Source organism: Ambystoma mexicanum, chromosome 1p (genome assembly GCF_040938575.1).
Source record: "Ambystoma mexicanum isolate Mex_15411 chromosome 1p, UKY_AmexF1_1, whole genome shotgun sequence".
In the NCBI taxonomy this organism is placed as follows: domain Eukaryota; kingdom Metazoa; phylum Chordata; class Amphibia; order Caudata; family Ambystomatidae; genus Ambystoma; species Ambystoma mexicanum.
This window is the reverse complement of record NC_090921.1, coordinates 13,100,341-13,125,051: the sequence shown is the minus strand read 5'-3', so window position 1 is coordinate 13,125,051 and position 24,711 is coordinate 13,100,341. Positions and strand designations below refer to the sequence as shown.

The 24,711-nt window shown below is 48.0% G+C and overlaps 21 non-coding genes across 21 annotated transcripts; all 21 read right to left on the bottom strand.

Annotated features, from left to right (window-relative positions):
- Positions 1-15: 15 nt before the first annotated feature.
- Positions 16-97, bottom strand: TRNAL-UAG (transfer RNA leucine (anticodon UAG)). Its single transcript has one exon. It is a non-coding gene; the product is annotated as a tRNA-Leu (tRNA).
- Positions 98-1,241: 1,144 nt separating this feature from the next.
- Positions 1,242-1,323, bottom strand: TRNAL-UAG (transfer RNA leucine (anticodon UAG)). The gene has a single exon. It is a non-coding gene; the product is annotated as a tRNA-Leu (tRNA).
- Positions 1,324-2,467: 1,144 nt separating this feature from the next.
- Positions 2,468-2,549, bottom strand: TRNAL-UAG (transfer RNA leucine (anticodon UAG)). The gene has a single exon. It is a non-coding gene; the product is annotated as a tRNA-Leu (tRNA).
- Positions 2,550-3,693: 1,144 nt separating this feature from the next.
- On the bottom strand, positions 3,694-3,775 carry TRNAL-UAG (transfer RNA leucine (anticodon UAG)). Its single transcript has one exon. It is a non-coding gene; the product is annotated as a tRNA-Leu (tRNA).
- Positions 3,776-4,919: 1,144 nt separating this feature from the next.
- On the bottom strand, positions 4,920-5,001 carry TRNAL-UAG (transfer RNA leucine (anticodon UAG)). The gene has a single exon. It is a non-coding gene; the product is annotated as a tRNA-Leu (tRNA).
- A 1,144-nt stretch (positions 5,002-6,145) lies between these two features.
- On the bottom strand, positions 6,146-6,227 carry TRNAL-UAG (transfer RNA leucine (anticodon UAG)). The gene has a single exon. It is a non-coding gene; the product is annotated as a tRNA-Leu (tRNA).
- Positions 6,228-7,371: 1,144 nt separating this feature from the next.
- On the bottom strand, positions 7,372-7,453 carry TRNAL-UAG (transfer RNA leucine (anticodon UAG)). The gene has a single exon. It is a non-coding gene; the product is annotated as a tRNA-Leu (tRNA).
- Positions 7,454-8,597: 1,144 nt separating this feature from the next.
- Positions 8,598-8,679, bottom strand: TRNAL-UAG (transfer RNA leucine (anticodon UAG)). Its single transcript has one exon. It is a non-coding gene; the product is annotated as a tRNA-Leu (tRNA).
- A 1,144-nt stretch (positions 8,680-9,823) lies between these two features.
- TRNAL-UAG (transfer RNA leucine (anticodon UAG)) lies at positions 9,824-9,905 on the bottom strand. Its single transcript has one exon. It is a non-coding gene; the product is annotated as a tRNA-Leu (tRNA).
- A 1,144-nt stretch (positions 9,906-11,049) lies between these two features.
- TRNAL-UAG (transfer RNA leucine (anticodon UAG)) lies at positions 11,050-11,131 on the bottom strand. The gene has a single exon. It is a non-coding gene; the product is annotated as a tRNA-Leu (tRNA).
- Positions 11,132-12,275: 1,144 nt separating this feature from the next.
- TRNAL-UAG (transfer RNA leucine (anticodon UAG)) lies at positions 12,276-12,357 on the bottom strand. Its single transcript has one exon. It is a non-coding gene; the product is annotated as a tRNA-Leu (tRNA).
- A 1,144-nt stretch (positions 12,358-13,501) lies between these two features.
- TRNAL-UAG (transfer RNA leucine (anticodon UAG)) lies at positions 13,502-13,583 on the bottom strand. The gene has a single exon. It is a non-coding gene; the product is annotated as a tRNA-Leu (tRNA).
- Positions 13,584-14,727: 1,144 nt separating this feature from the next.
- On the bottom strand, positions 14,728-14,809 carry TRNAL-UAG (transfer RNA leucine (anticodon UAG)). The gene has a single exon. It is a non-coding gene; the product is annotated as a tRNA-Leu (tRNA).
- Positions 14,810-15,953: 1,144 nt separating this feature from the next.
- On the bottom strand, positions 15,954-16,035 carry TRNAL-UAG (transfer RNA leucine (anticodon UAG)). Its single transcript has one exon. It is a non-coding gene; the product is annotated as a tRNA-Leu (tRNA).
- A 1,144-nt stretch (positions 16,036-17,179) lies between these two features.
- TRNAL-UAG (transfer RNA leucine (anticodon UAG)) lies at positions 17,180-17,261 on the bottom strand. Its single transcript has one exon. It is a non-coding gene; the product is annotated as a tRNA-Leu (tRNA).
- A 1,144-nt stretch (positions 17,262-18,405) lies between these two features.
- On the bottom strand, positions 18,406-18,487 carry TRNAL-UAG (transfer RNA leucine (anticodon UAG)). The gene has a single exon. It is a non-coding gene; the product is annotated as a tRNA-Leu (tRNA).
- A 1,144-nt stretch (positions 18,488-19,631) lies between these two features.
- Positions 19,632-19,713, bottom strand: TRNAL-UAG (transfer RNA leucine (anticodon UAG)). Its single transcript has one exon. It is a non-coding gene; the product is annotated as a tRNA-Leu (tRNA).
- Positions 19,714-20,857: 1,144 nt separating this feature from the next.
- On the bottom strand, positions 20,858-20,939 carry TRNAL-UAG (transfer RNA leucine (anticodon UAG)). The gene has a single exon. It is a non-coding gene; the product is annotated as a tRNA-Leu (tRNA).
- Positions 20,940-22,083: 1,144 nt separating this feature from the next.
- On the bottom strand, positions 22,084-22,165 carry TRNAL-UAG (transfer RNA leucine (anticodon UAG)). Its single transcript has one exon. It is a non-coding gene; the product is annotated as a tRNA-Leu (tRNA).
- Positions 22,166-23,309: 1,144 nt separating this feature from the next.
- Positions 23,310-23,391, bottom strand: TRNAL-UAG (transfer RNA leucine (anticodon UAG)). Its single transcript has one exon. It is a non-coding gene; the product is annotated as a tRNA-Leu (tRNA).
- Positions 23,392-24,535: 1,144 nt separating this feature from the next.
- On the bottom strand, positions 24,536-24,617 carry TRNAL-UAG (transfer RNA leucine (anticodon UAG)). Its single transcript has one exon. It is a non-coding gene; the product is annotated as a tRNA-Leu (tRNA).
- Positions 24,618-24,711: the final 94 nt, after the last annotated feature.

Genomic DNA, 24,711 nt, shown 5'->3' with positions numbered 1-24,711 from the left:
AAAAGAAACAGCTATTGGCAGCGGTGGGATTCGAACCCACGCCTCCAAAGAGACTGGAGCCTAAATCCAGCGCCTTAGACCGCTCGGCCACGCTACCCTGCTGGTACTGAAACGAGAGCCTCTGAGACCTGTATTTTTTTAGGGATTGGCTGGTTTGGCCATTAATTCAAAATCAAAGCAAAGCATGAACTTGGATTGAATTCTAGCACTGGCTGTGCAAAGCCCGAACTGAACAATAAAGCACACTTGTCAGCCTGAAATTGAAATGTCACCTTTCGGGAGTGCTCTGTTCAACAGCAGTCTGGTAGCCTAGTGGTCAATGTCAGCACCCCTCCATCCAGCAGTCTTGAGTTCAATTCCCGGTGAGGGAGGTCAGATCTTTTCTAGGTTTTTTTTGGTTCTAAAAATGTTTGGGAAGCGAAGGTTCAGGAACATTGCCGGTAGGGAGAGTAAGCTCTTTAAAGGCATGCAATGAGATGTGTTTTTCTTTATTTCTGCATATTTCTGTAGCTAGCTGCATTCTTTCAGTCAACATCCCGCCCCATTTAGTGCTCACGTTTTTAAAGAAGTCCACCATTAGCCCGCAGTGTAAGCCTACCCGGGGCCTCCGCCGATGGTCCATGGTGTGTGGGATCCTTACTGGACCAACCCCAGCCGTAACGCAAATCTTAGCTTTGTCTCATTCGACCCCTAACTCGACCCAAGGAGCTACTGCAAACTCTTAGCCTAACACTAGCCCTAAATGAAAGACGCCTATTGTCCTCACATGTGGGATTTTGTTCTCGCTGCTAGTGCATACGAAACTTGGTTCCGACGTGTCCAGGAGTGGGAGAATTACCAGGGACCTTGCAATCTCGTGCCTGGGGGTTTCTAAGCTGGGCATAGGAGCTCCACTGGATGGAGCCAAGTGTCTTGAACTGAGTTTTTGTGATGCAGCAGGAAAAGGCGCTGCAAAAAGGAGCAACTACCAAGGCAAAGAGATGTGCATTCATTAGGGCATCGTGTCGGCAGATTTGTGGCCCTGCCAAGCACGTGTTTATTGACAGGATCGTGAACGCATGTCCGTTTTCAGTGAACAGTGATTTATGCTTTACCCTTTTTTGGTGAAAACGCACACGAGTCAGATGTGTGCTTTCAGTCTGGGTGTTCAGAAAAGCAAGAATTCATAAACACATGCCATTCCCTGGCTCCCAATTGTCCTGTCTGTACACGTGGCATGAAGATAAAAAAGAAACAGCTATTGGCAGCGGTGGGATTCGAACCCACGCCTCCAAAGAGACTGGAGCCTAAATCCAGCGCCTTAGACCGCTCGGCCACGCTACCCTGCTGGTACTGAAACGAGAGCCTCTGAGACCTGTATTTTTTTAGGGATTGGCTGGTTTGGCCATTAATTCAAAATCAAAGCAAAGCATGAACTTGGATTGAATTCTAGCACTGGCTGTGCAAAGCCCGAACTGAACAATAAAGCACACTTGTCAGCCTGAAATTGAAATGTCACCTTTCGGGAGTGCTCTGTTCAACAGCAGTCTGGTAGCCTAGTGGTCAATGTCAGCACCCCTCCATCCAGCAGTCTTGAGTTCAATTCCCGGTGAGGGAGGTCAGATCTTTTCTAGGTTTTTTTTGGTTCTAAAAATGTTTGGGAAGCGAAGGTTCAGGAACATTGCCGGTAGGGAGAGTAAGCTCTTTAAAGGCATGCAATGAGATGTGTTTTTCTTTATTTCTGCATATTTCTGTAGCTAGCTGCATTCTTTCAGTCAACATCCCGCCCCATTTAGTGCTCACGTTTTTAAAGAAGTCCACCATTAGCCCGCAGTGTAAGCCTACCCGGGGCCTCCGCCGATGGTCCATGGTGTGTGGGATCCTTACTGGACCAACCCCAGCCGTAACGCAAATCTTAGCTTTGTCTCATTCGACCCCTAACTCGACCCAAGGAGCTACTGCAAACTCTTAGCCTAACACTAGCCCTAAATGAAAGACGCCTATTGTCCTCACATGTGGGATTTTGTTCTCGCTGCTAGTGCATACGAAACTTGGTTCCGACGTGTCCAGGAGTGGGAGAATTACCAGGGACCTTGCAATCTCGTGCCTGGGGGTTTCTAAGCTGGGCATAGGAGCTCCACTGGATGGAGCCAAGTGTCTTGAACTGAGTTTTTGTGATGCAGCAGGAAAAGGCGCTGCAAAAAGGAGCAACTACCAAGGCAAAGAGATGTGCATTCATTAGGGCATCGTGTCGGCAGATTTGTGGCCCTGCCAAGCACGTGTTTATTGACAGGATCGTGAACGCATGTCCGTTTTCAGTGAACAGTGATTTATGCTTTACCCTTTTTTGGTGAAAACGCACACGAGTCAGATGTGTGCTTTCAGTCTGGGTGTTCAGAAAAGCAAGAATTCATAAACACATGCCATTCCCTGGCTCCCAATTGTCCTGTCTGTACACGTGGCATGAAGATAAAAAAGAAACAGCTATTGGCAGCGGTGGGATTCGAACCCACGCCTCCAAAGAGACTGGAGCCTAAATCCAGCGCCTTAGACCGCTCGGCCACGCTACCCTGCTGGTACTGAAACGAGAGCCTCTGAGACCTGTATTTTTTTAGGGATTGGCTGGTTTGGCCATTAATTCAAAATCAAAGCAAAGCATGAACTTGGATTGAATTCTAGCACTGGCTGTGCAAAGCCCGAACTGAACAATAAAGCACACTTGTCAGCCTGAAATTGAAATGTCACCTTTCGGGAGTGCTCTGTTCGACAGCAGTCTGGTAGCCTAGTGGTCAATGTCAGCACCCCTCCATCCAGCAGTCTTGAGTTCAATTCCCGGTGAGGGAGGTCAGATCTTTTCTAGGTTTTTTTTGGTTCTAAAAATGTTTGGGAAGCGAAGGTTCAGGAACATTGCCGGTAGGGAGAGTAAGCTCTTTAAAGGCATGCAATGAGATGTGTTTTTCTTTATTTCTGCATATTTCTGTAGCTAGCTGCATTCTTTCAGTCAACATCCCGCCCCATTTAGTGCTCACGTTTTTAAAGAAGTCCACCATTAGCCCGCAGTGTAAGCCTACCCGGGGCCTCCGCCGATGGTCCATGGTGTGTGGGATCCTTACTGGACCAACCCCAGCCGTAACGCAAATCTTAGCTTTGTCTCATTCGACCCCTAACTCGACCCAAGGAGCTACTGCAAACTCTTAGCCTAACACTAGCCCTAAATGAAAGACGCCTATTGTCCTCACATGTGGGATTTTGTTCTCGCTGCTAGTGCATACGAAACTTGGTTCCGACGTGTCCAGGAGTGGGAGAATTACCAGGGACCTTGCAATCTCGTGCCTGGGGGTTTCTAAGCTGGGCATAGGAGCTCCACTGGATGGAGCCAAGTGTCTTGAACTGAGTTTTTGTGATGCAGCAGGAAAAGGCGCTGCAAAAAGGAGCAACTACCAAGGCAAAGAGATGTGCATTCATTAGGGCATCGTGTCGGCAGATTTGTGGCCCTGCCAAGCACGTGTTTATTGACAGGATCGTGAACGCATGTCCGTTTTCAGTGAACAGTGATTTATGCTTTACCCTTTTTTGGTGAAAACGCACACGAGTCAGATGTGTGCTTTCAGTCTGGGTGTTCAGAAAAGCAAGAATTCATAAACACATGCCATTCCCTGGCTCCCAATTGTCCTGTCTGTACACGTGGCATGAAGATAAAAAAGAAACAGCTATTGGCAGCGGTGGGATTCGAACCCACGCCTCCAAAGAGACTGGAGCCTAAATCCAGCGCCTTAGACCGCTCGGCCACGCTACCCTGCTGGTACTGAAACGAGAGCCTCTGAGACCTGTATTTTTTTAGGGATTGGCTGGTTTGGCCATTAATTCAAAATCAAAGCAAAGCATGAACTTGGATTGAATTCTAGCACTGGCTGTGCAAAGCCCGAACTGAACAATAAAGCACACTTGTCAGCCTGAAATTGAAATGTCACCTTTCGGGAGTGCTCTGTTCGACAGCAGTCTGGTAGCCTAGTGGTCAATGTCAGCACCCCTCCATCCAGCAGTCTTGAGTTCAATTCCTGGTGAGGGAGGTCAGATCTTTTCTAGGTTTTTTTTGGTTCTAAAAATGTTTGGGAAGCGAAGGTTCAGGAACATTGCCGGTAGGGAGAGTAAGCTCTTTAAAGGCATGCAATGAGATGTGTTTTTCTTTATTTCTGCATATTTCTGTAGCTAGCTGCATTCTTTCAGTCAACATCCCGCCCCATTTAGTGCTCACGTTTTTAAAGAAGTCCACCATTAGCCCGCAGTGTAAGCCTACCCGGGGCCTCCGCCGATGGTCCATGGTGTGTGGGATCCTTACTGGACCAACCCCAGCCGTAACGCAAATCTTAGCTTTGTCTCATTCGACCCCTAACTCGACCCAAGGAGCTACTGCAAACTCTTAGCCTAACACTAGCCCTAAATGAAAGACGCCTATTGTCCTCACATGTGGGATTTTGTTCTCGCTGCTAGTGCATACGAAACTTGGTTCCGACGTGTCCAGGAGTGGGAGAATTACCAGGGACCTTGCAATCTCGTGCCTGGGGGTTTCTAAGCTGGGCATAGGAGCTCCACTGGATGGAGCCAAGTGTCTTGAACTGAGTTTTTGTGATGCAGCAGGAAAAGGCGCTGCAAAAAGGAGCAACTACCAAGGCAAAGAGATGTGCATTCATTAGGGCATCGTGTCGGCAGATTTGTGGCCCTGCCAAGCACGTGTTTATTGACAGGATCGTGAACGCATGTCCGTTTTCAGTGAACAGTGATTTATGCTTTACCCTTTTTTGGTGAAAACGCACACGAGTCAGATGTGTGCTTTCAGTCTGGGTGTTCAGAAAAGCAAGAATTCATAAACACATGCCATTCCCTGGCTCCCAATTGTCCTGTCTGTACACGTGGCATGAAGATAAAAAAGAAACAGCTATTGGCAGCGGTGGGATTCGAACCCACGCCTCCAAAGAGACTGGAGCCTAAATCCAGCGCCTTAGACCGCTCGGCCACGCTACCCTGCTGGTACTGAAACGAGAGCCTCTGAGACCTGTATTTTTTTAGGGATTGGCTGGTTTGGCCATTAATTCAAAATCAAAGCAAAGCATGAACTTGGATTGAATTCTAGCACTGGCTGTGCAAAGCCCGAACTGAACAATAAAGCACACTTGTCAGCCTGAAATTGAAATGTCACCTTTCGGGAGTGCTCTGTTCAACAGCAGTCTGGTAGCCTAGTGGTCAATGTCAGCACCCCTCCATCCAGCAGTCTTGAGTTCAATTCCCGGTGAGGGAGGTCAGATCTTTTCTAGGTTTTTTTTGGTTCTAAAAATGTTTGGGAAGCGAAGGTTCAGGAACATTGCCGGTAGGGAGAGTAAGCTCTTTAAAGGCATGCAATGAGATGTGTTTTTCTTTATTTCTGCATATTTCTGTAGCTAGCTGCATTCTTTCAGTCAACATCCCGCCCCATTTAGTGCTCACGTTTTTAAAGAAGTCCACCATTAGCCCGCAGTGTAAGCCTACCCGGGGCCTCCGCCGATGGTCCATGGTGTGTGGGATCCTTACTGGACCAACCCCAGCCGTAACGCAAATCTTAGCTTTGTCTCATTCGACCCCTAACTCGACCCAAGGAGCTACTGCAAACTCTTAGCCTAACACTAGCCCTAAATGAAAGACGCCTATTGTCCTCACATGTGGGATTTTGTTCTCGCTGCTAGTGCATACGAAACTTGGTTCCGACGTGTCCAGGAGTGGGAGAATTACCAGGGACCTTGCAATCTCGTGCCTGGGGGTTTCTAAGCTGGGCATAGGAGCTCCACTGGATGGAGCCAAGTGTCTTGAACTGAGTTTTTGTGATGCAGCAGGAAAAGGCGCTGCAAAAAGGAGCAACTACCAAGGCAAAGAGATGTGCATTCATTAGGGCATCGTGTCGGCAGATTTGTGGCCCTGCCAAGCACGTGTTTATTGACAGGATCGTGAACGCATGTCCGTTTTCAGTGAACAGTGATTTATGCTTTACCCTTTTTTGGTGAAAACGCACACGAGTCAGATGTGTGCTTTCAGTCTGGGTGTTCAGAAAAGCAAGAATTCATAAACACATGCCATTCCCTGGCTCCCAATTGTCCTGTCTGTACACGTGGCATGAAGATAAAAAAGAAACAGCTATTGGCAGCGGTGGGATTCGAACCCACGCCTCCAAAGAGACTGGAGCCTAAATCCAGCGCCTTAGACCGCTCGGCCACGCTACCCTGCTGGTACTGAAACGAGAGCCTCTGAGACCTGTATTTTTTTAGGGATTGGCTGGTTTGGCCATTAATTCAAAATCAAAGCAAAGCATGAACTTGGATTGAATTCTAGCACTGGCTGTGCAAAGCCCGAACTGAACAATAAAGCACACTTGTCAGCCTGAAATTGAAATGTCACCTTTCGGGAGTGCTCTGTTCGACAGCAGTCTGGTAGCCTAGTGGTCAATGTCAGCACCCCTCCATCCAGCAGTCTTGAGTTCAATTCCCGGTGAGGGAGGTCAGATCTTTTCTAGGTTTTTTTTGGTTCTAAAAATGTTTGGGAAGCGAAGGTTCAGGAACATTGCCGGTAGGGAGAGTAAGCTCTTTAAAGGCATGCAATGAGATGTGTTTTTCTTTATTTCTGCATATTTCTGTAGCTAGCTGCATTCTTTCAGTCAACATCCCGCCCCATTTAGTGCTCACGTTTTTAAAGAAGTCCACCATTAGCCCGCAGTGTAAGCCTACCCGGGGCCTCCGCCGATGGTCCATGGTGTGTGGGATCCTTACTGGACCAACCCCAGCCGTAACGCAAATCTTAGCTTTGTCTCATTCGACCCCTAACTCGACCCAAGGAGCTACTGCAAACTCTTAGCCTAACACTAGCCCTAAATGAAAGACGCCTATTGTCCTCACATGTGGGATTTTGTTCTCGCTGCTAGTGCATACGAAACTTGGTTCCGACGTGTCCAGGAGTGGGAGAATTACCAGGGACCTTGCAATCTCGTGCCTGGGGGTTTCTAAGCTGGGCATAGGAGCTCCACTGGATGGAGCCAAGTGTCTTGAACTGAGTTTTTGTGATGCAGCAGGAAAAGGCGCTGCAAAAAGGAGCAACTACCAAGGCAAAGAGATGTGCATTCATTAGGGCATCGTGTCGGCAGATTTGTGGCCCTGCCAAGCACGTGTTTATTGACAGGATCGTGAACGCATGTCCGTTTTCAGTGAACAGTGATTTATGCTTTACCCTTTTTTGGTGAAAACGCACACGAGTCAGATGTGTGCTTTCAGTCTGGGTGTTCAGAAAAGCAAGAATTCATAAACACATGCCATTCCCTGGCTCCCAATTGTCCTGTCTGTACACGTGGCATGAAGATAAAAAAGAAACAGCTATTGGCAGCGGTGGGATTCGAACCCACGCCTCCAAAGAGACTGGAGCCTAAATCCAGCGCCTTAGACCGCTCGGCCACGCTACCCTGCTGGTACTGAAACGAGAGCCTCTGAGACCTGTATTTTTTTAGGGATTGGCTGGTTTGGCCATTAATTCAAAATCAAAGCAAAGCATGAACTTGGATTGAATTCTAGCACTGGCTGTGCAAAGCCCGAACTGAACAATAAAGCACACTTGTCAGCCTGAAATTGAAATGTCACCTTTCGGGAGTGCTCTGTTCAACAGCAGTCTGGTAGCCTAGTGGTCAATGTCAGCACCCCTCCATCCAGCAGTCTTGAGTTCAATTCCCGGTGAGGGAGGTCAGATCTTTTCTAGGTTTTTTTTGGTTCTAAAAATGTTTGGGAAGCGAAGGTTCAGGAACATTGCCGGTAGGGAGAGTAAGCTCTTTAAAGGCATGCAATGAGATGTGTTTTTCTTTATTTCTGCATATTTCTGTAGCTAGCTGCATTCTTTCAGTCAACATCCCGCCCCATTTAGTGCTCACGTTTTTAAAGAAGTCCACCATTAGCCCGCAGTGTAAGCCTACCCGGGGCCTCCGCCGATGGTCCATGGTGTGTGGGATCCTTACTGGACCAACCCCAGCCGTAACGCAAATCTTAGCTTTGTCTCATTCGACCCCTAACTCGACCCAAGGAGCTACTGCAAACTCTTAGCCTAACACTAGCCCTAAATGAAAGACGCCTATTGTCCTCACATGTGGGATTTTGTTCTCGCTGCTAGTGCATACGAAACTTGGTTCCGACGTGTCCAGGAGTGGGAGAATTACCAGGGACCTTGCAATCTCGTGCCTGGGGGTTTCTAAGCTGGGCATAGGAGCTCCACTGGATGGAGCCAAGTGTCTTGAACTGAGTTTTTGTGATGCAGCAGGAAAAGGCGCTGCAAAAAGGAGCAACTACCAAGGCAAAGAGATGTGCATTCATTAGGGCATCGTGTCGGCAGATTTGTGGCCCTGCCAAGCACGTGTTTATTGACAGGATCGTGAACGCATGTCCGTTTTCAGTGAACAGTGATTTATGCTTTACCCTTTTTTGGTGAAAACGCACACGAGTCAGATGTGTGCTTTCAGTCTGGGTGTTCAGAAAAGCAAGAATTCATAAACACATGCCATTCCCTGGCTCCCAATTGTCCTGTCTGTACACGTGGCATGAAGATAAAAAAGAAACAGCTATTGGCAGCGGTGGGATTCGAACCCACGCCTCCAAAGAGACTGGAGCCTAAATCCAGCGCCTTAGACCGCTCGGCCACGCTACCCTGCTGGTACTGAAACGAGAGCCTCTGAGACCTGTATTTTTTTAGGGATTGGCTGGTTTGGCCATTAATTCAAAATCAAAGCAAAGCATGAACTTGGATTGAATTCTAGCACTGGCTGTGCAAAGCCCGAACTGAACAATAAAGCACACTTGTCAGCCTGAAATTGAAATGTCACCTTTCGGGAGTGCTCTGTTCGACAGCAGTCTGGTAGCCTAGTGGTCAATGTCAGCACCCCTCCATCCAGCAGTCTTGAGTTCAATTCCTGGTGAGGGAGGTCAGATCTTTTCTAGGTTTTTTTTGGTTCTAAAAATGTTTGGGAAGCGAAGGTTCAGGAACATTGCCGGTAGGGAGAGTAAGCTCTTTAAAGGCATGCAATGAGATGTGTTTTTCTTTATTTCTGCATATTTCTGTAGCTAGCTGCATTCTTTCAGTCAACATCCCGCCCCATTTAGTGCTCACGTTTTTAAAGAAGTCCACCATTAGCCCGCAGTGTAAGCCTACCCGGGGCCTCCGCCGATGGTCCATGGTGTGTGGGATCCTTACTGGACCAACCCCAGCCGTAACGCAAATCTTAGCTTTGTCTCATTCGACCCCTAACTCGACCCAAGGAGCTACTGCAAACTCTTAGCCTAACACTAGCCCTAAATGAAAGACGCCTATTGTCCTCACATGTGGGATTTTGTTCTCGCTGCTAGTGCATACGAAACTTGGTTCCGACGTGTCCAGGAGTGGGAGAATTACCAGGGACCTTGCAATCTCGTGCCTGGGGGTTTCTAAGCTGGGCATAGGAGCTCCACTGGATGGAGCCAAGTGTCTTGAACTGAGTTTTTGTGATGCAGCAGGAAAAGGCGCTGCAAAAAGGAGCAACTACCAAGGCAAAGAGATGTGCATTCATTAGGGCATCGTGTCGGCAGATTTGTGGCCCTGCCAAGCACGTGTTTATTGACAGGATCGTGAACGCATGTCCGTTTTCAGTGAACAGTGATTTATGCTTTACCCTTTTTTGGTGAAAACGCACACGAGTCAGATGTGTGCTTTCAGTCTGGGTGTTCAGAAAAGCAAGAATTCATAAACACATGCCATTCCCTGGCTCCCAATTGTCCTGTCTGTACACGTGGCATGAAGATAAAAAAGAAACAGCTATTGGCAGCGGTGGGATTCGAACCCACGCCTCCAAAGAGACTGGAGCCTAAATCCAGCGCCTTAGACCGCTCGGCCACGCTACCCTGCTGGTACTGAAACGAGAGCCTCTGAGACCTGTATTTTTTTAGGGATTGGCTGGTTTGGCCATTAATTCAAAATCAAAGCAAAGCATGAACTTGGATTGAATTCTAGCACTGGCTGTGCAAAGCCCGAACTGAACAATAAAGCACACTTGTCAGCCTGAAATTGAAATGTCACCTTTCGGGAGTGCTCTGTTCAACAGCAGTCTGGTAGCCTAGTGGTCAATGTCAGCACCCCTCCATCCAGCAGTCTTGAGTTCAATTCCCGGTGAGGGAGGTCAGATCTTTTCTAGGTTTTTTTTGGTTCTAAAAATGTTTGGGAAGCGAAGGTTCAGGAACATTGCCGGTAGGGAGAGTAAGCTCTTTAAAGGCATGCAATGAGATGTGTTTTTCTTTATTTCTGCATATTTCTGTAGCTAGCTGCATTCTTTCAGTCAACATCCCGCCCCATTTAGTGCTCACGTTTTTAAAGAAGTCCACCATTAGCCCGCAGTGTAAGCCTACCCGGGGCCTCCGCCGATGGTCCATGGTGTGTGGGATCCTTACTGGACCAACCCCAGCCGTAACGCAAATCTTAGCTTTGTCTCATTCGACCCCTAACTCGACCCAAGGAGCTACTGCAAACTCTTAGCCTAACACTAGCCCTAAATGAAAGACGCCTATTGTCCTCACATGTGGGATTTTGTTCTCGCTGCTAGTGCATACGAAACTTGGTTCCGACGTGTCCAGGAGTGGGAGAATTACCAGGGACCTTGCAATCTCGTGCCTGGGGGTTTCTAAGCTGGGCATAGGAGCTCCACTGGATGGAGCCAAGTGTCTTGAACTGAGTTTTTGTGATGCAGCAGGAAAAGGCGCTGCAAAAAGGAGCAACTACCAAGGCAAAGAGATGTGCATTCATTAGGGCATCGTGTCGGCAGATTTGTGGCCCTGCCAAGCACGTGTTTATTGACAGGATCGTGAACGCATGTCCGTTTTCAGTGAACAGTGATTTATGCTTTACCCTTTTTTGGTGAAAACGCACACGAGTCAGATGTGTGCTTTCAGTCTGGGTGTTCAGAAAAGCAAGAATTCATAAACACATGCCATTCCCTGGCTCCCAATTGTCCTGTCTGTACACGTGGCATGAAGATAAAAAAGAAACAGCTATTGGCAGCGGTGGGATTCGAACCCACGCCTCCAAAGAGACTGGAGCCTAAATCCAGCGCCTTAGACCGCTCGGCCACGCTACCCTGCTGGTACTGAAACGAGAGCCTCTGAGACCTGTATTTTTTTAGGGATTGGCTGGTTTGGCCATTAATTCAAAATCAAAGCAAAGCATGAACTTGGATTGAATTCTAGCACTGGCTGTGCAAAGCCCGAACTGAACAATAAAGCACACTTGTCAGCCTGAAATTGAAATGTCACCTTTCGGGAGTGCTCTGTTCGACAGCAGTCTGGTAGCCTAGTGGTCAATGTCAGCACCCCTCCATCCAGCAGTCTTGAGTTCAATTCCCGGTGAGGGAGGTCAGATCTTTTCTAGGTTTTTTTTGGTTCTAAAAATGTTTGGGAAGCGAAGGTTCAGGAACATTGCCGGTAGGGAGAGTAAGCTCTTTAAAGGCATGCAATGAGATGTGTTTTTCTTTATTTCTGCATATTTCTGTAGCTAGCTGCATTCTTTCAGTCAACATCCCGCCCCATTTAGTGCTCACGTTTTTAAAGAAGTCCACCATTAGCCCGCAGTGTAAGCCTACCCGGGGCCTCCGCCGATGGTCCATGGTGTGTGGGATCCTTACTGGACCAACCCCAGCCGTAACGCAAATCTTAGCTTTGTCTCATTCGACCCCTAACTCGACCCAAGGAGCTACTGCAAACTCTTAGCCTAACACTAGCCCTAAATGAAAGACGCCTATTGTCCTCACATGTGGGATTTTGTTCTCGCTGCTAGTGCATACGAAACTTGGTTCCGACGTGTCCAGGAGTGGGAGAATTACCAGGGACCTTGCAATCTCGTGCCTGGGGGTTTCTAAGCTGGGCATAGGAGCTCCACTGGATGGAGCCAAGTGTCTTGAACTGAGTTTTTGTGATGCAGCAGGAAAAGGCGCTGCAAAAAGGAGCAACTACCAAGGCAAAGAGATGTGCATTCATTAGGGCATCGTGTCGGCAGATTTGTGGCCCTGCCAAGCACGTGTTTATTGACAGGATCGTGAACGCATGTCCGTTTTCAGTGAACAGTGATTTATGCTTTACCCTTTTTTGGTGAAAACGCACACGAGTCAGATGTGTGCTTTCAGTCTGGGTGTTCAGAAAAGCAAGAATTCATAAACACATGCCATTCCCTGGCTCCCAATTGTCCTGTCTGTACACGTGGCATGAAGATAAAAAAGAAACAGCTATTGGCAGCGGTGGGATTCGAACCCACGCCTCCAAAGAGACTGGAGCCTAAATCCAGCGCCTTAGACCGCTCGGCCACGCTACCCTGCTGGTACTGAAACGAGAGCCTCTGAGACCTGTATTTTTTTAGGGATTGGCTGGTTTGGCCATTAATTCAAAATCAAAGCAAAGCATGAACTTGGATTGAATTCTAGCACTGGCTGTGCAAAGCCCGAACTGAACAATAAAGCACACTTGTCAGCCTGAAATTGAAATGTCACCTTTCGGGAGTGCTCTGTTCGACAGCAGTCTGGTAGCCTAGTGGTCAATGTCAGCACCCCTCCATCCAGCAGTCTTGAGTTCAATTCCTGGTGAGGGAGGTCAGATCTTTTCTAGGTTTTTTTTGGTTCTAAAAATGTTTGGGAAGCGAAGGTTCAGGAACATTGCCGGTAGGGAGAGTAAGCTCTTTAAAGGCATGCAATGAGATGTGTTTTTCTTTATTTCTGCATATTTCTGTAGCTAGCTGCATTCTTTCAGTCAACATCCCGCCCCATTTAGTGCTCACGTTTTTAAAGAAGTCCACCATTAGCCCGCAGTGTAAGCCTACCCGGGGCCTCCGCCGATGGTCCATGGTGTGTGGGATCCTTACTGGACCAACCCCAGCCGTAACGCAAATCTTAGCTTTGTCTCATTCGACCCCTAACTCGACCCAAGGAGCTACTGCAAACTCTTAGCCTAACACTAGCCCTAAATGAAAGACGCCTATTGTCCTCACATGTGGGATTTTGTTCTCGCTGCTAGTGCATACGAAACTTGGTTCCGACGTGTCCAGGAGTGGGAGAATTACCAGGGACCTTGCAATCTCGTGCCTGGGGGTTTCTAAGCTGGGCATAGGAGCTCCACTGGATGGAGCCAAGTGTCTTGAACTGAGTTTTTGTGATGCAGCAGGAAAAGGCGCTGCAAAAAGGAGCAACTACCAAGGCAAAGAGATGTGCATTCATTAGGGCATCGTGTCGGCAGATTTGTGGCCCTGCCAAGCACGTGTTTATTGACAGGATCGTGAACGCATGTCCGTTTTCAGTGAACAGTGATTTATGCTTTACCCTTTTTTGGTGAAAACGCACACGAGTCAGATGTGTGCTTTCAGTCTGGGTGTTCAGAAAAGCAAGAATTCATAAACACATGCCATTCCCTGGCTCCCAATTGTCCTGTCTGTACACGTGGCATGAAGATAAAAAAGAAACAGCTATTGGCAGCGGTGGGATTCGAACCCACGCCTCCAAAGAGACTGGAGCCTAAATCCAGCGCCTTAGACCGCTCGGCCACGCTACCCTGCTGGTACTGAAACGAGAGCCTCTGAGACCTGTATTTTTTTAGGGATTGGCTGGTTTGGCCATTAATTCAAAATCAAAGCAAAGCATGAACTTGGATTGAATTCTAGCACTGGCTGTGCAAAGCCCGAACTGAACAATAAAGCACACTTGTCAGCCTGAAATTGAAATGTCACCTTTCGGGAGTGCTCTGTTCAACAGCAGTCTGGTAGCCTAGTGGTCAATGTCAGCACCCCTCCATCCAGCAGTCTTGAGTTCAATTCCCGGTGAGGGAGGTCAGATCTTTTCTAGGTTTTTTTTGGTTCTAAAAATGTTTGGGAAGCGAAGGTTCAGGAACATTGCCGGTAGGGAGAGTAAGCTCTTTAAAGGCATGCAATGAGATGTGTTTTTCTTTATTTCTGCATATTTCTGTAGCTAGCTGCATTCTTTCAGTCAACATCCCGCCCCATTTAGTGCTCACGTTTTTAAAGAAGTCCACCATTAGCCCGCAGTGTAAGCCTACCCGGGGCCTCCGCCGATGGTCCATGGTGTGTGGGATCCTTACTGGACCAACCCCAGCCGTAACGCAAATCTTAGCTTTGTCTCATTCGACCCCTAACTCGACCCAAGGAGCTACTGCAAACTCTTAGCCTAACACTAGCCCTAAATGAAAGACGCCTATTGTCCTCACATGTGGGATTTTGTTCTCGCTGCTAGTGCATACGAAACTTGGTTCCGACGTGTCCAGGAGTGGGAGAATTACCAGGGACCTTGCAATCTCGTGCCTGGGGGTTTCTAAGCTGGGCATAGGAGCTCCACTGGATGGAGCCAAGTGTCTTGAACTGAGTTTTTGTGATGCAGCAGGAAAAGGCGCTGCAAAAAGGAGCAACTACCAAGGCAAAGAGATGTGCATTCATTAGGGCATCGTGTCGGCAGATTTGTGGCCCTGCCAAGCACGTGTTTATTGACAGGATCGTGAACGCATGTCCGTTTTCAGTGAACAGTGATTTATGCTTTACCCTTTTTTGGTGAAAACGCACACGAGTCAGATGTGTGCTTTCAGTCTGGGTGTTCAGAAAAGCAAGAATTCATAAACACATGCCATTCCCTGGCTCCCAATTGTCCTGTCTGTACACGTGGCATGAAGATAAAAAAGAAACAGCTATTGGCAGCGGTGGGATTCGAACCCACGCCTCCAAAGAGACTGGAGCCTAAATCCAGCGCCTTAGACCGCTCGGCCACGCTACCCTGCTGGTACTGAAACGAGAGCCTCTGAGACCTGTATTTTTTTAGGGATTGGCTGGTTTGGCCATTAATTCAAAATCAAAGCAAAGCATGAACTTGGATTGAATTCTAGCACTGGCTGTGCAAAGCCCGAACTGAACAATAAAGCACACTTGTCAGCCTGAAATTGAAATGTCACCTTTCGGGAGTGCTCTGTTCAACAGCAGTCTGGTAGCCTAGTGGTCAATGTCAGCACCCCTCCATCCAGCAGTCTTGAGTTCAATTCCCGGTGAGGGAGGTCAGATCTTTTCTAGGTTTTTTTTGGTTCTAAAAATGTTTGGGAAGCGAAGGTTCAGGAACATTGCCGGTAGGGAGAGTAAGCTCTTTAAAGGCATGCAATGAGATGTGTTTTTCTTTATTTCTGCATATTTCTGTAGCTAGCTGCATTCTTTCAGTCAACATCCCGCCCCATTTAGTGCTCACGTTTTTAAAGAAGTCCACCATTAGCCCGCAGTGTAAGCCTACCCGGGGCCTCCGCCGATGGTCCATGGTGTGTGGGATCCTTACTGGACCAACCCCAGCCGTAACGCAAATCTTAGCTTTGTCTCATTCGACCCCTAACTCGACCCAAGGAGCTACTGCAAACTCTTAGCCTAACACTAGCCCTAAATGAAAGACGCCTATTGTCCTCACATGTGGGATTTTGTTCTCGCTGCTAGTGCATACGAAACTTGGTTCCGACGTGTCCAGGAGTGGGAGAATTACCAGGGACCTTGCAATCTCGTGCCTGGGGGTTTCTAAGCTGGGCATAGGAGCTCCACTGGATGGAGCCAAGTGTCTTGAACTGAGTTTTTGTGATGCAGCAGGAAAAGGCGCTGCAAAAAGGAGCAACTACCAAGGCAAAGAGATGTGCATTCATTAGGGCATCGTGTCGGCAGATTTGTGGCCCTGCCAAGCACGTGTTTATTGACAGGATCGTGAACGCATGTCCGTTTTCAGTGAACAGTGATTTATGCTTTACCCTTTTTTGGTGAAAACGCACACGAGTCAGATGTGTGCTTTCAGTCTGGGTGTTCAGAAAAGCAAGAATTCATAAACACATGCCATTCCCTGGCTCCCAATTGTCCTGTCTGTACACGTGGCATGAAGATAAAAAAGAAACAGCTATTGGCAGCGGTGGGATTCGAACCCACGCCTCCAAAGAGACTGGAGCCTAAATCCAGCGCCTTAGACCGCTCGGCCACGCTACCCTGCTGGTACTGAAACGAGAGCCTCTGAGACCTGTATTTTTTTAGGGATTGGCTGGTTTGGCCATTAATTCAAAATCAAAGCAAAGCATGAACTTGGATTGAATTCTAGCACTGGCTGTGCAAAGCCCGAACTGAACAATAAAGCACACTTGTCAGCCTGAAATTGAAATGTCACCTTTCGGGAGTGCTCTGTTCGACAGCAGTCTGGTAGCCTAGTGGTCAATGTCAGCACCCCTCCATCCAGCAGTCTTGAGTTCAATTCCCGGTGAGGGAGGTCAGATCTTTTCTAGGTTTTTTTTGGTTCTAAAAATGTTTGGGAAGCGAAGGTTCAGGAACATTGCCGGTAGGGAGAGTAAGCTCTTTAAAGGCATGCAATGAGATGTGTTTTTCTTTATTTCTGCATATTTCTGTAGCTAGCTGCATTCTTTCAGTCAACATCCCGCCCCATTTAGTGCTCACGTTTTTAAAGAAGTCCACCATTAGCCCGCAGTGTAAGCCTACCCGGGGCCTCCGCCGATGGTCCATGGTGTGTGGGATCCTTACTGGACCAACCCCAGCCGTAACGCAAATCTTAGCTTTGTCTCATTCGACCCCTAACTCGACCCAAGGAGCTACTGCAAACTCTTAGCCTAACACTAGCCCTAAATGAAAGACGCCTATTGTCCTCACATGTGGGATTTTGTTCTCGCTGCTAGTGCATACGAAACTTGGTTCCGACGTGTCCAGGAGTGGGAGAATTACCAGGGACCTTGCAATCTCGTGCCTGGGGGTTTCTAAGCTGGGCATAGGAGCTCCACTGGATGGAGCCAAGTGTCTTGAACTGAGTTTTTGTGATGCAGCAGGAAAAGGCGCTGCAAAAAGGAGCAACTACCAAGGCAAAGAGATGTGCATTCATTAGGGCATCGTGTCGGCAGATTTGTGGCCCTGCCAAGCACGTGTTTATTGACAGGATCGTGAACGCATGTCCGTTTTCAGTGAACAGTGATTTATGCTTTACCCTTTTTTGGTGAAAACGCACACGAGTCAGATGTGTGCTTTCAGTCTGGGTGTTCAGAAAAGCAAGAATTCATAAACACATGCCATTCCCTGGCTCCCAATTGTCCTGTCTGTACACGTGGCATGAAGATAAAAAAGAAACAGCTATTGGCAGCGGTGGGATTCGAACCCACGCCTCCAAAGAGACTGGAGCCTAAATCCAGCGCCTTAGACCGCTCGGCCACGCTACCCTGCTGGTACTGAAACGAGAGCCTCTGAGACCTGTATTTTTTTAGGGATTGGCTGGTTTGGCCATTAATTCAAAATCAAAGCAAAGCATGAACTTGGATTGAATTCTAGCACTGGCTGTGCAAAGCCCGAACTGAACAATAAAGCACACTTGTCAGCCTGAAATTGAAATGTCACCTTTCGGGAGTGCTCTGTTCAACAGCAGTCTGGTAGCCTAGTGGTCAATGTCAGCACCCCTCCATCCAGCAGTCTTGAGTTCAATTCCCGGTGAGGGAGGTCAGATCTTTTCTAGGTTTTTTTTGGTTCTAAAAATGTTTGGGAAGCGAAGGTTCAGGAACATTGCCGGTAGGGAGAGTAAGCTCTTTAAAGGCATGCAATGAGATGTGTTTTTCTTTATTTCTGCATATTTCTGTAGCTAGCTGCATTCTTTCAGTCAACATCCCGCCCCATTTAGTGCTCACGTTTTTAAAGAAGTCCACCATTAGCCCGCAGTGTAAGCCTACCCGGGGCCTCCGCCGATGGTCCATGGTGTGTGGGATCCTTACTGGACCAACCCCAGCCGTAACGCAAATCTTAGCTTTGTCTCATTCGACCCCTAACTCGACCCAAGGAGCTACTGCAAACTCTTAGCCTAACACTAGCCCTAAATGAAAGACGCCTATTGTCCTCACATGTGGGATTTTGTTCTCGCTGCTAGTGCATACGAAACTTGGTTCCGACGTGTCCAGGAGTGGGAGAATTACCAGGGACCTTGCAATCTCGTGCCTGGGGGTTTCTAAGCTGGGCATAGGAGCTCCACTGGATGGAGCCAAGTGTCTTGAACTGAGTTTTTGTGATGCAGCAGGAAAAGGCGCTGCAAAAAGGAGCAACTACCAAGGCAAAGAGATGTGCATTCATTAGGGCATCGTGTCGGCAGATTTGTGGCCCTGCCAAGCACGTGTTTATTGACAGGATCGTGAACGCATGTCCGTTTTCAGTGAACAGTGATTTATGCTTTACCCTTTTTTGGTGAAAACGCACACGAGTCAGATGTGTGCTTTCAGTCTGGGTGTTCAGAAAAGCAAGAATTCATAAACACATGCCATTCCCTGGCTCCCAATTGTCCTGTCTGTACACGTGGCATGAAGATAAAAAAGAAACAGCTATTGGCAGCGGTGGGATTCGAACCCACGCCTCCAAAGAGACTGGAGCCTAAATCCAGCGCCTTAGACCGCTCGGCCACGCTACCCTGCTGGTACTGAAACGAGAGCCTCTGAGACCTGTATTTTTTTAGGGATTGGCTGGTTTGGCCATTAATTCAAAATCAAAGCAAAGCATGAACTTGGATTGAATTCTAGCACTGGCTGTGCAAAGCCCGAACTGAACAATAAAGCACACTTGTCAGCCTGAAATTGAAATGTCACCTTTCGGGAGTGCTCTGTTCGACAGCAGTCTGGTAGCCTAGTGGTCAATGTCAGCACCCCTCCATCCAGCAGTCTTGAGTTCAATTCCTGGTGAGGGAGGTCAGATCTTTTCTAGGTTTTTTTTGGTTCTAAAAATGTTTGGGAAGCGAAGGTTCAGGAACATTGCCGGTAGGGAGAGTAAGCTCTTTAAAGGCATGCAATGAGATGTGTTTTTCTTTATTTCTGCATATTTCTGTAGCTAGCTGCATTCTTTCAGTCAACATCCCGCCCCATTTAGTGCTCACGTTTTTAAAGAAGTCCACCATTAGCCCGCAGTGTAAGCCTACCCGGGGCCTCCGCCGATGGTCCATGGTGTGTGGGATCCTTACTGGACCAACCCCAGCCGTAACGCAAATCTTAGCTTTGTCTCATTCGACCCCTAACTCGACCCAAGGAGCTACTGCAAACTCTTAGCCTAACACTAGCCCTAAATGAAAGACGCCTATTGTCCTCACATGTGGGATTTTGTTCTCGCTGCTAGTGCATACGAAACTTGGTTCCGACGTGTCCAGGAGTGGGAGAATTACCAGGGACCTTGCAATCTCGTGCCTGGGGGTTTCTAAGCTGGGCATAGGAGCTCCACTGGATGGAGCCAAGTGTCTTGAACTGAGTTTTTGTGATGCAGCAGGAAAAGGCGCTGCAAAAAGGAGCAACTACCAAGGCAAAGAGATGTGCATTCATTAGGGCATCGTGTCGGCAGATTTGTGGCCCTGCCAAGCACGTGTTTATTGACAGGATCGTGAACGCATGTCCGTTTTCAGTGAACAGTGATTTATGCTTTACCCTTTTTTGGTGAAAACGCACACGAGTCAGATGTGTGCTTTCAGTCTGGGTGTTCAGAAAAGCAAGAATTCATAAACACATGCCATTCCCTGGCTCCCAATTGTCCTGTCTGTACACGTGGCATGAAGATAAAAAAGAAACAGCTATTGGCAGCGGTGGGATTCGAACCCACGCCTCCAAAGAGACTGGAGCCTAAATCCAGCGCCTTAGACCGCTCGGCCACGCTACCCTGCTGGTACTGAAACGAGAGCCTCTGAGACCTGTATTTTTTTAGGGATTGGCTGGTTTGGCCATTAATTCAAAATCAAAGCAAAGCATGAACTTGGATTGAATTCTAGCACTGGCTGTGCAAAGCCCGAACTGAACAATAAAGCACACTTGTCAGCCTGAAATTGAAATGTCACCTTTCGGGAGTGCTCTGTTCAACAGCAGTCTGGTAGCCTAGTGGTCAATGTCAGCACCCCTCCATCCAGCAGTCTTGAGTTCAATTCCCGGTGAGGGAGGTCAGATCTTTTCTAGGTTTTTTTTGGTTCTAAAAATGTTTGGGAAGCGAAGGTTCAGGAACATTGCCGGTAGGGAGAGTAAGCTCTTTAAAGGCATGCAATGAGATGTGTTTTTCTTTATTTCTGCATATTTCTGTAGCTAGCTGCATTCTTTCAGTCAACATCCCGCCCCATTTAGTGCTCACGTTTTTAAAGAAGTCCACCATTAGCCCGCAGTGTAAGCCTACCCGGGGCCTCCGCCGATGGTCCATGGTGTGTGGGATCCTTACTGGACCAACCCCAGCCGTAACGCAAATCTTAGCTTTGTCTCATTCGACCCCTAACTCGACCCAAGGAGCTACTGCAAACTCTTAGCCTAACACTAGCCCTAAATGAAAGACGCCTATTGTCCTCACATGTGGGATTTTGTTCTCGCTGCTAGTGCATACGAAACTTGGTTCCGACGTGTCCAGGAGTGGGAGAATTACCAGGGACCTTGCAATCTCGTGCCTGGGGGTTTCTAAGCTGGGCATAGGAGCTCCACTGGATGGAGCCAAGTGTCTTGAACTGAGTTTTTGTGATGCAGCAGGAAAAGGCGCTGCAAAAAGGAGCAACTACCAAGGCAAAGAGATGTGCATTCATTAGGGCATCGTGTCGGCAGATTTGTGGCCCTGCCAAGCACGTGTTTATTGACAGGATCGTGAACGCATGTCCGTTTTCAGTGAACAGTGATTTATGCTTTACCCTTTTTTGGTGAAAACGCACACGAGTCAGATGTGTGCTTTCAGTCTGGGTGTTCAGAAAAGCAAGAATTCATAAACACATGCCATTCCCTGGCTCCCAATTGTCCTGTCTGTACACGTGGCATGAAGATAAAAAAGAAACAGCTATTGGCAGCGGTGGGATTCGAACCCACGCCTCCAAAGAGACTGGAGCCTAAATCCAGCGCCTTAGACCGCTCGGCCACGCTACCCTGCTGGTACTGAAACGAGAGCCTCTGAGACCTGTATTTTTTTAGGGATTGGCTGGTTTGGCCATTAATTCAAAATCAAAGCAAAGCATGAACTTGGATTGAATTCTAGCACTGGCTGTGCAAAGCCCGAACTGAACAATAAAGCACACTTGTCAGCCTGAAATTGAAATGTCACCTTTCGGGAGTGCTCTGTTCGACAGCAGTCTGGTAGCCTAGTGGTCAATGTCAGCACCCCTCCATCCAGCAGTCTTGAGTTCAATTCCTGGTGAGGGAGGTCAGATCTTTTCTAGGTTTTTTTTGGTTCTAAAAATGTTTGGGAAGCGAAGGTTCAGGAACATTGCCGGTAGGGAGAGTAAGCTCTTTAAAGGCATGCAATGAGATGTGTTTTTCTTTATTTCTGCATATTTCTGTAGCTAGCTGCATTCTTTCAGTCAACATCCCGCCCCATTTAGTGCTCACGTTTTTAAAGAAGTCCACCATTAGCCCGCAGTGTAAGCCTACCCGGGGCCTCCGCCGATGGTCCATGGTGTGTGGGATCCTTACTGGACCAACCCCAGCCGTAACGCAAATCTTAGCTTTGTCTCATTCGACCCCTAACTCGACCCAAGGAGCTACTGCAAACTCTTAGCCTAACACTAGCCCTAAATGAAAGACGCCTATTGTCCTCACATGTGGGATTTTGTTCTCGCTGCTAGTGCATACGAAACTTGGTTCCGACGTGTCCAGGAGTGGGAGAATTACCAGGGACCTTGCAATCTCGTGCCTGGGGGTTTCTAAGCTGGGCATAGGAGCTCCACTGGATGGAGCCAAGTGTCTTGAACTGAGTTTTTGTGATGCAGCAGGAAAAGGCGCTGCAAAAAGGAGCAACTACCAAGGCAAAGAGATGTGCATTCATTAGGGCATCGTGTCGGCAGATTTGTGGCCCTGCCAAGCACGTGTTTATTGACAGGATCGTGAACGCATGTCCGTTTTCAGTGAACAGTGATTTATGCTTTACCCTTTTTTGGTGAAAACGCACACGAGTCAGATGTGTGCTTTCAGTCTGGGTGTTCAGAAAAGCAAGAATTCATAAACACATGCCATTCCCTGGCTCCCAATTGTCCTGTCTGTACACGTGGCATGAAGATAAAAAAGAAACAGCTATTGGCAGCGGTGGGATTCGAACCCACGCCTCCAAAGAGACTGGAGCCTAAATCCAGCGCCTTAGACCGCTCGGCCACGCTACCCTGCTGGTACTGAAACGAGAGCCTCTGAGACCTGTATTTTTTTAGGGATTGGCTGGTTTGGCCATTAATTCAAAATCAAAGCAAAGCATGAACTTGGATTGAATTCTAGCACTGGCTGTGCAAAGCCCGAACTGAACAATAAAGCACACTTGTCAGCCTGAAATTGAAATGTCACCTTTCGGGAGTGCTCTGTTCAACAGCAGTCTGGTAGCCTAGTGGTCAATGTCAGCACCCCTCCATCCAGCAGTCTTGAGTTCAATTCCCGGTGAGGGAGGTCAGATCTTTTCTAGGTTTTTTTTGGTTCTAAAAATGTTTGGGAAGCGAAGGTTCAGGAACATTGCCGGTAGGGAGAGTAAGCTCTTTAAAGGCATGCAATGAGATGTGTTTTTCTTTATTTCTGCATATTTCTGTAGCTAGCTGCATTCTTTCAGTCAACATCCCGCCCCATTTAGTGCTCACGTTTTTAAAGAAGTCCACCATTAGCCCGCAGTGTAAGCCTACCCGGGGCCTCCGCCGATGGTCCATGGTGTGTGGGATCCTTACTGGACCAACCCCAGCCGTAACGCAAATCTTAGCTTTGTCTCATTCGACCCCTAACTCGACCCAAGGAGCTACTGCAAACTCTTAGCCTAACACTAGCCCTAAATGAAAGACGCCTATTGTCCTCACATGTGGGATTTTGTTCTCGCTGCTAGTGCATACGAAACTTGGTTCCGACGTGTCCAGGAGTGGGAGAATTACCAGGGACCTTGCAATCTCGTGCCTGGGGGTTTCTAAGCTGGGCATAGGAGCTCCACTGGATGGAGCCAAGTGTCTTGAACTGAGTTTTTGTGATGCAGCAGGAAAAGGCGCTGCAAAAAGGAGCAACTACCAAGGCAAAGAGATGTGCATTCATTAGGGCATCGTGTCGGCAGATTTGTGGCCCTGCCAAGCACGTGTTTATTGACAGGATCGTGAACGCATGTCCGTTTTCAGTGAACAGTGATTTATGCTTTACCCTTTTTTGGTGAAAACGCACACGAGTCAGATGTGTGCTTTCAGTCTGGGTGTTCAGAAAAGCAAGAATTCATAAACACATGCCATTCCCTGGCTCCCAATTGTCCTGTCTGTACACGTGGCATGAAGATAAAAAAGAAACAGCTATTGGCAGCGGTGGGATTCGAACCCACGCCTCCAAAGAGACTGGAGCCTAAATCCAGCGCCTTAGACCGCTCGGCCACGCTACCCTGCTGGTACTGAAACGAGAGCCTCTGAGACCTGTATTTTTTTAGGGATTGGCTGGTTTGGCCATTAATTCAAAATCAAAGCAAAGCATGAACTTGGATTGAATTCTAGCACTGGCTGTGCAAAGCCCGAACTGAACAATAAAGCACACTTGTCAGCCTGAAATTGAAATGTCACCTTTCGGGAGTGCTCTGTTCGACAGCAGTCTGGTAGCCTAGTGGTCAATGTCAGCACCCCTCCATCCAGCAGTCTTGAGTTCAATTCCTGGTGAGGGAGGTCAGATCTTTTCTAGGTTTTTTTTGGTTCTAAAAATGTTTGGGAAGCGAAGGTTCAGGAACATTGCCGGTAGGGAGAGTAAGCTCTTTAAAGGCATGCAATGAGATGTGTTTTTCTTTATTTCTGCATATTTCTGTAGCTAGCTGCATTCTTTCAGTCAACATCCCGCCCCATTTAGTGCTCACGTTTTTAAAGAAGTCCACCATTAGCCCGCAGTGTAAGCCTACCCGGGGCCTCCGCCGATGGTCCATGGTGTGTGGGATCCTTACTGGACCAACCCCAGCCGTAACGCAAATCTTAGCTTTGTCTCATTCGACCCCTAACTCGACCCAAGGAGCTACTGCAAACTCTTAGCCTAACACTAGCCCTAAATGAAAGACGCCTATTGTCCTCACATGTGGGATTTTGTTCTCGCTGCTAGTGCATACGAAACTTGGTTCCGACGTGTCCAGGAGTGGGAGAATTACCAGGGACCTTGCAATCTCGTGCCTGGGGGTTTCTAAGCTGGGCATAGGAGCTCCACTGGATGGAGCCAAGTGTCTTGAACTGAGTTTTTGTGATGCAGCAGGAAAAGGCGCTGCAAAAAGGAGCAACTACCAAGGCAAAGAGATGTGCATTCATTAGGGCATCGTGTCGGCAGATTTGTGGCCCTGCCAAGCACGTGTTTATTGACAGGATCGTGAACGCATGTCCGTTTTCAGTGAACAGTGATTTATGCTTTACCCTTTTTTGGTGAAAACGCACACGAGTCAGATGTGTGCTTTCAGTCTGGGTGTTCAGAAAAGCAAGAATTCATAAACACATGCCATTCCCTGGCTCCCAATTGTCCTGTCTGTACACGTGGCATGAAGATAAAAAAGAAACAGCTATTGGCAGCGGTGGGATTCGAACCCACGCCTCCAAAGAGACTGGAGCCTAAATCCAGCGCCTTAGACCGCTCGGCCACGCTACCCTGCTGGTACTGAAACGAGAGCCTCTGAGACCTGTATTTTTTTAGGGATTGGCTGGTTTGGCCATTAATTCAAAATCAAAGCAAAGCATGAACT